This window comes from Microtus pennsylvanicus, chromosome 16 (genome assembly GCF_037038515.1).
Source record: "Microtus pennsylvanicus isolate mMicPen1 chromosome 16, mMicPen1.hap1, whole genome shotgun sequence".
Taxonomy (NCBI): Eukaryota; Metazoa; Chordata; class Mammalia; order Rodentia; family Cricetidae; genus Microtus; species Microtus pennsylvanicus.
The window spans coordinates 43,807,415-43,816,149 of record NC_134594.1 but is presented as its reverse complement, the minus strand read 5'-3'; positions in this window follow the sequence as shown (position 1 = coordinate 43,816,149).

Genomic DNA, 8,735 nt, shown 5'->3' with positions numbered 1-8,735 from the left:
CACCCATGTTTCCCACTGCACTGAGCGGCAGGAAAGGCCTTGCACCCCATCTTCCGGCTCACTACACTGTGCGTAGTTACCAGCGCATCTGGGGTCCCCGACCGCGCTATTTTCTAGACCTCTGCGATGGGTTACTTCCGCGTGTATCCATGAGGAACGCTGGTCCCAGAAGTCTCTTCCTTTTCTCCTGGGTGTCACCCTCCAAACTGCCCCCAGTGATGCTGTCCTCCGGTCAGCATCTTTCCCTCCAGGCCATCCTCCGGTCTCATCTTTCCCGCTCGGAATCAGAGACTGACGACCAAGGAAGCCCTGAAGAGTGACAGCGTATGACGTCAGAGGCTATGTCACAAAGCACCATGGGCACGCTCAAATTCGTGCAAAGCCAGCACCACGTCAGAATACTCCAGCAGCCCGCGTGAAGAGAACTGAGGTCTCTCCAGCCAGCGACTAGAGCATGCCCGAGTAATGCGAGTGAGCCACCATCGCCAAACCCAACCACACCTCAGGTACTGAGAGCCCAGCCTTCTGCCCGAAGCCCAGGGTCTAGACGGCCAAAGACTGTGGGAGATAACAAAGCTTTTATATATATATATATATATATTTTTTGATGTTATACACCTGGGTGTCTGTAAAAGATGACTCTCTTATATCCTGAGTTTGGAATACTCTTAGCACTCCGTTTGTCTCAGAATAACCAAAGTCTTTTCCAGTGGTCCAGCGGGCCTCTCACCCTGCCCGAACCTCGACCTTTCTGGCCTTGTTCTCTTCCATCTTCCTGGCTACCCCAGCTTCAGCTGTCACCACACCCTGTCATTCCTCAGGTGGCCTCTGGACCTCTTTACTGGCCCCTCCTCCCCTATCTCTCTTTCCCCTTACCGCTGTTTAACATACCACAGATACCATTCCTATCTGGTGCCTCTTATTTGGTTGTAAACTAAATTGGTGCAGTTTTTTTTTAATCTATTCCCAATGTCCTGAGCCATGCCTGGCTTATAACAGGTACTTCATAGAAATTTCATTAAATTCAAATAAATTCATGAATATTTAGAACATAAGAGGCCCCAGCTACCTGTAGTGGCACAACCTATGGTCTAACTACTTAGAAAGCTGAGGCAGGAGGATCATGAGTCTGGAACCAGCCTTAGCAGCAGAAAAACAAGCAAATCAATAAATAAATTAAAGGTATGGAATAGGAAGGAGATCAGTGTCAGAATGTTTGCCCAGCATGCCCTAGGCTCTGGATTGTATCCCTAAAGCAATACAGACTCACCCATCACACTGCTGCCTGTGACCCCACCTCCACAGGCTCTACTCCGCAGGCCTCAGTAGATACCTGTGCTGATACACAAACAATCCCAGCACCCCCCACGCACAGATAATTTAAATTCTAAATAAAATAAAAAGTTTGGAAACACGTCTAAGTAAGTAGTGTTAATGCTTTATTTAGTTTTTTAAATATTTATTTATTTATTATGTATACAATATTCTTTCTGCATGTATGCCTGAAGGCCAGAAGAGGGGACCAGACCTCATTACAGATGGTTGTGAGCCACCATGTGGTTGCTGGGAATTGAACTCAGGACCTTTGGAAGAGCAGGCAATGCTCTTAACCGCTGAGCCATCATCTCTCCAGCCCCTTTATTTTTTTTATGCGTTTGTGTGAAGGTATAAAATCCCCTGTGTGTAGCTGTGAGACGTCTGTCCTGTGGGTGCTGGGAATTAAACCCAGGTCCTCTGGAAGAGCAGCCAGTGTTCTTAACCACTGATCCATCTCTCCAGCTTCCGAATTAATGCTTTCTTAAACTCCAAGTAGGTGATTAAAAGTATATTTGGCTTATTTCTTGAACTGTTAACATTATAGGGGGTATAGCTTTAATTCCTGGTGAACCCTGTCTTGAAACTTTAGTAAAGATAATAATTTAATTCCGTATTGAGGTAACCTTTATTGTAAAACACTTTGTGTGGAAAGCATGCCCCAGGAAGGGCAGAAATATTTATTACAACCCAGCACCATCAATTTTCAATAACATTCCTTCTCATTTCACAATGCTCTTGAAAATGTTTTGATTTTATCATAAACTCCTCTTGAAAAGAGTATCTTGAAGATGATAGAATTAGTTGATTTTTGATTAGTGGCTTTAAATGATCGATTCCAGACATCAATAAGGTGACAAGGTCGTATTAGCAAACAATGAAATCAGTGAGGAATGAAAGGCCTCAGTGGTGGTGACAGGGAGCATCTCGTTCCCCCACCTAGAAGGTAAATCTCGAGAGAACCAGGCCCTGGATAGGTGGGTGGTGGCAGAGCCGCATACAGAGACCTGGTACATCTCCCTGTTCAGTTTTCCTCTTAAATTACTGGCATGGAACAATTCAGGAGACACTCAGAAGATCCACGCATGCCCGGTGCTCTGATCATCCAGGAAGGCACAGTGTGGCTCTGCCCACTCCCTTCACCTGGGTACGATTGGACACCTGGCCTAAGGCAGGTTTTTCAGTCCTTCCTCATGTCCAGGTGTCCCCTGTCCTGTGGCCTCTAGACCAACAAGGATCCCAATGCAGCTCAAAGACAGCATGGGAAAACACTCTGTATATTCTTCAAGAAAAATGCTGTCCTTGAGGGCAAGATCCAACTCCTGTGTGCCTTCAGCAGTCATGCCACAGAGGAAGGGTGACATTTGGAGTCCTGTGTAGAGAAAAGGAAAAGGAGAAGTCTCACAGAGATCTACCAAAGCTCCAGACAGCCAGGAAAAGCAACTAGTCACTGTTGTGAGGCAATTTATGCTCACCGCTCTGAAGAACGGCAGGTTATTTTGGTTTCAAAGACAGTAAGCTGTACCTTTGGAACCCAGCCAGCTACGTCAGCCTAGAAATCATTCACTCAGGCAGGCAGTGGTGGTGCATGCCTTTAATCCCAGCACTCCAGAGGCAGAGGCCTACAGAGCAAGTTCCAGGACAGCCAGATCTACACAGAGAAACTCTGTCTCCAAAAAAACAAAAAAGGGAGGAGGGAAATCATCCACTACAGAGAACCCAGTAATGGGAAGTGGGCCTGAGTGGTAGGGTGAGATGAACGTGGATCAGTCAGGGGCTTTCTCTATCTTTTAAGTCTTCTAGGAAAAAATTGACAGGATACTGTTGAAGCAGGAAGGGGAGAGGGATGGTAAGAAGAGGGAGGGGAGAAAGAAAACAAGCTAAATGTTTCACTTCTTCTAAAGCAGGAAAAAGCGGGATTGCATAATGCAAGGAGATCAGCAGATTTGGCTCTGCCTCACTGTTCTTAATTTCTCATTATATATGGAAATCATCCAAGCGGAAAGAAAGTGGAATCACTCGGTTTGAAATCATTTAGAAAAGAGAGGACATAAGTAAACAGTTGACTTAAAAAAAAAAAAAGAAAAGAAAAAGAACCCCCACACACACTCCCACACTGCAAGAGGTCCTGATGGCGTACAAACCTTTGGAGATTCAACATGGAAAACTGAGCAGATAACACAAAGTTCCCGTTCAGCCCTCTCCTCTCCTCTTAGCTGCCTTAGCATTGCGCCTTCGTGGGTTAAATATGCTGAAGTTATGCAGCATTGATACATTATTCTGAAAAAAAATAGATAAAAGCATAAACCTTAGAGTTAATCTTAGGTGTGTGTTGTTCAAGATGGCATCTGTTTAACTTGCTGGTCCAAGTTAGTTTGGGAAGAAAATAGATTCTCTGGTTCTTGAATGAAATATCACTGGGTCCAGTGTAGCTATGTCCTTCCTGGATTGTTCCCTATATCTGCTATTAAAGGAGAGCAGTGAAGACCTAGTTAATTTCCCTCGTTACAATTTACTTGTTAGCCCCCATGTACTTGGACACTACTGTAAGGCATACAGACAGGCTTCTCGTGTTGTATTAGGAAAGTGACTTCTTCATCGTTGTCCAGTGCGCCTCTTTATCTCTGGCAATCTACTGGTCTGCTCTACTAGGAGGATAAAATCGGTACTCCAGCTTCCTCTGCATCTTTGACCATCTTTCTAAATCTATATGCTTATTAATTACATTGAAGTGAGTTTCTCACCAAGAACATATGCTTAGGGCCTGAATTCTATCTAGTCTTTGTTACTCTTTCTCTCTTCATTGATCCCTCTTTCTTCTGTCTCCCTTAGTTTTAATTCCATATTTGTAAGATTCTATTTTCTGCCTTTTCTTCCTATATCAATACACATCTTTCAGAAGACTTCTTAGGGGTTACTCTAATTGTTTTTCTTTTTTTTTTTTTTTTTTTTGATCTCACAGTAGACATTTTCAACCAAGCTTAGTCTACTATTAAATAACACTGTGACTACATAATCTAATAGAACGAGCAGGGTGTTTTCTGCTGTAGTGCAATGCCCTAGGTGGTGACCCACACCCGCAATGCCACACCAGCCTGAGCTGTATGGGGGAGAACGTAAGGCTGGGATACAGCTCAGTGGTAGAGCATTTGCCTAATACACACTAAGGCTGTGGGTTCAATCCAGAATTATAAAAAAAAATTAAAAGTAACCTATTTTGCCTCCCAGGCAGGTCAGGTGCTGGCTTGTAGACAGCTTCCAATGCTTCCTCCTGTCTCTTAGACTCTGTCATTCATAAAATCATTTTTGAAAGCAAAAGATTTGGTTTCACCTTTACACCCTTTCTGAAGTTTTCCCTTCATGGAAGTCCGAGTTTCTGATCTATGTTTCTTCTCTCTGATGAATTTTAATATTTCTTCCAATACTAATCTACTGAAAGTTTAAGGGCTGTGTTTGTCTTAGGAAAGTCTCCAATCTTCACCTTGAAAACCCAGAGGGGTTTATAAAAGAGAGAGAGAGAGAGGAAGGAGGAGGAGGAGGAGGAGGAGGAGGAGGAGGAGGAGGAGGAGGAGGAGGAGGAGGAGGAGGAGGAGGAGGACTATTTGAGGGAAGAAGACCAGTGAGGAGATTTGGAGCTGTGAATGGAAACCCTAAGGGGTCTCACCAGTGTGCCACACTTTAACAATGAGTTTGTGGGTCACCCTTTTGGGTTCTCTGGCTTATTAATAAAATAATTCACTAATTGCCTCAGAAGAACACTCTTGAAGAAAGGGTTAGAAAGAAAAAGCCTCGGACAAGCAAGCCGCAAAGTGGGCAGCTCCCCAGGGGAGGAAGATGGAGAAGAGGGAACCGAGCCATGTGAAGACAGCCACATTGTGGATGATGGAGGGTGGCTTCTGAGAAACAGAGTGAAAAACTCAAAGTACCAGGGACAGCGTGTGTATTTCCTGTCCAAAACCCTAAAGAGAAAGGAACACAAAGGAAAAGTTACAGCTTTCTGAGATCAGATTCAAAAACCATAGTCGAGCCTCAGGGAGGCCATGCTATAAAAACCACACCGGAGGTGAGAAAAACATTTTATCTCAATAAAGCATGATTGTTCTTCCTATCTCTTTAATATCCCTCAAGGTAATTCAGCCTTTCTCAGGTGTTTTCTCTGAGCCTGGTGATTGACCAGCCCAACTAGATTAGCTCTCATGGTTTGGGCATCTTGGACCCAGCCATTGAAATCTGTTCCCCTTGAGACTCACCAGAGCACCAATCCACACTTCTCTTCTGCAGCCTCCCCTGTAGTCAGACTTTCCCAGGACTGCCAGCTCCCTAATAATGACATGGAGACTTCTTATTGAGTATGAAAGCTTGGCCTTGGCTAAGTTCTCAACTAGCTCTTCGAGGCCAGCCTGGTCTACAAGAGCTAGTTCCAGGACTGGCTCCAAAGCTACAGAGAAACCCTGTCTCGAAAATCCAAAAAATAAAAATAAAAAATAAAACTTAAATTAACTGGTTTGTGTTAATCTACAGTCTGCCACATGACTGGTTACCTCTCCTCATTATTGTACATCTGACTCTTCCAAATCTTGCTGTCGAATTCTCCCATGAAAGACTCTTCCCCCAAGTTCTTCTCATTCCTGACTATCCTCTCCTGTCTCGCTATTGGCCTTTCAGCTCTTTATTAAATCACCCAGAAGGTGCCTTAGGTAGGCAAGGAAGGACAGAGACATATCTTCCTACAGTGTGATCAAATATCCCTGTGAGGAGATAATCATAAAATCATTTAGGAGATGGGCTGGAGTTGAGAAATGAATATATAAACTATTTTTACCATTAAAATCGAGACATACAATTCTAAAGCTTCACCAGAAGGGATCAATGCCTGGACTGGAGTTTCAGCCCAGCTCTCGGGTATAGCTTCCAGGCTGGGTGCTGGTTCACAAGAAGATAATTCTCTTTCAGAGGTTATCAGCCTGTGGGTTGCAATCCTTCTGTAGGGCAAATGACCCTTTCACAGGTCTGCCAAAGACCATCAGAAAACACAGATGTTTACATTGTGATTCGTACCAGTAGCAACCTTACAGTTAAGAATAGCAACAAAAATAGTTTAGTGGTGGGGGCGGGGGTCACCACAACATGAGGAACTGTATTAAAGGGTCACAGCCTTAAGAAGGTTGCGAACCACTGGCTTAGACGTTCCTAGACAGAGAATCAAGGACTTTCCTGGAACTACTCATAAACTGCCTAGCCAGTCCCTATCTCCTGCTCTCATCAGATGGGCACTAAAGAGGAGCGGGAGGGTGAATATAATTAGGAAATAATGATATAAATGAATGAAAATGTCGTAACTAAAATCCATTATTTTGTATGCTAACTATAAAGTAAAAGGGAACTGGAGGTGACTGTCCTAGAGAAATACTGCTAATACACGAAGCTAAAGTCGGAACCCAGATCTTTTTAAACTCTTGCCTTTACAGACCTTTTTGTTTGGTCATTAGTGTGAAATGTATAATTTGTAAGAAAATTCATAGCGGAGTCCCGCAGGTTTGGGTTCTCCCTTGGGTGGGATGCACAAAGAACTCTCAGGTCCAAAACAGACCTGAACACACTTTAGGGAATTATCAACAAGGGAGCCCCACATCCATATAAAAGTGAAGGACATGGCTGCAGAGTATCTTTGTCATAAAATCAAAAAGACAGATAGCTGAACCTCATGGAGGTCCACTCTAAAAAACAACCACACCAGAAGTATGAGAAAGGAATAATATTGCAATAAAGGGATGGTTATTCTTCCCATATCTTCAACATCCTAGATTCTGTCTATGCTTTGTATCTTTGGAAGAGAGTTTGGGTCTGTGTACTGTAGGCTTAACTTGGAAACACTGTCAGAATAACCACTGCAAAAAAAAAAAGGCAACGATAATGGCCAAATGAATCATGGGAATGGCTTGCTTTCCCAGTGCACATAACGTTCTTCCTGTGGGGTAGTCTACTAAGTGTTCAATAGATTACATCTAAAAGTGTGCATGCCCGTCTTAAGGTGCTCAATTATTTAATAAAAGGTGTGGATCAGTCAGGCATGGTGGTGCAATGGTGGTGCATGCCTTTAAATCCAGCACTCTGAAGCAGAAAGATCTCTGTGAGTTCCAGGCCAGCCTGGTCTACACAGAGGGTTCTAGAACAGCCAGTGTTACAGTGAAACCCCATTCTCAATCAAGTATGGATCATACTTAAGCTTTGAGGGAGTGGTGGTCTTGTGTGTGCTACTAACTCAGCAGGGTGGTGACTGCACCAGCTGACTGTTCCTACGATAAAGATTTTTCTGTTTAACATGCAATGTTTGATAGCATGATGGCCACAGAAGAGCCTCGTTCAAGATTGGAATGAGTCCTCCCAAGACTACCGCTACTGTGTCAGCTATGGTTTTTGCTGTCATCTCAAGAATGTTACAGCATCTTCACCTGGTGCTGAATCCATCTCAAGACACCATTATCATCACAAGAAAATCCTTAACCATTCAAGTTTTGTCATGAGATTTATATAATATTCTGGTGGCAACTTCAGGCCGTATCTCTATTGTAATTCTCTTACCTCTTTGGTCCTATGTGTTTCCCTCTTCCACTAAAGTCTCAAGACCATAACTGTTCTCCCTCAAAGGCTAGAATCAATTTCTTTCACATTTCTTGTTGATATTTTGACATTTTCATATACATTGCAATTGGCCTTACTATCAACTGGACTGTTAAAGCCTTTCTAAATAGTTTTCAACTTACACTGCATAAGAAAAAATACACCTATGGCAACTATAGAACTGTGTGATCTTTTCCTTAAATAATAAGACCTGAAACTCAAATTATTCCTTGACCTGTGGGCTATAGTGTGGATGTTGTGTTACAGGCATCTTGTTCATTTCCAAGAGAGTGAGTGCCTGGGGGGGGCTAAGTGTAAAGTTTTTTCCGTATTACTACTAAGAGTTTAAAATATTTGGTAAATTACATGCAGGCCTGTCTTTGCCATGCTCATTTCGCTTTCTCCAGATCTGCACCCAGAAGAAGTGGGGTTGCTGGGTCCAATTCGGTTTATTACAGTTATTTCCTTGTTCCTTGGTGCTCATGGTGTTTCCTGGGCACTTGAGCATGCTAGGAAAGTACTCAACCTATGAGTAAGGCCAGAGTCCTGTTTTTTATGTTTTTGTTTTGTTTTGTTGTTTTGCTGAACCCCCTTACTGTTGTATACAGAGAACTAGCTTCCATCTCCAACAGCTGAGAAGAGTTTCTTTGGCCACATCAACATGCCAATAACTGTTTATAAGTCATATGTATATGTGCACACATAGATGACTGCTAGATAAATAGATATGAAAACTAAAAACAGACCAAAGACCGAAATGTAAAACCCCATACTCCGAAATCACTAGAAAGACATTATGG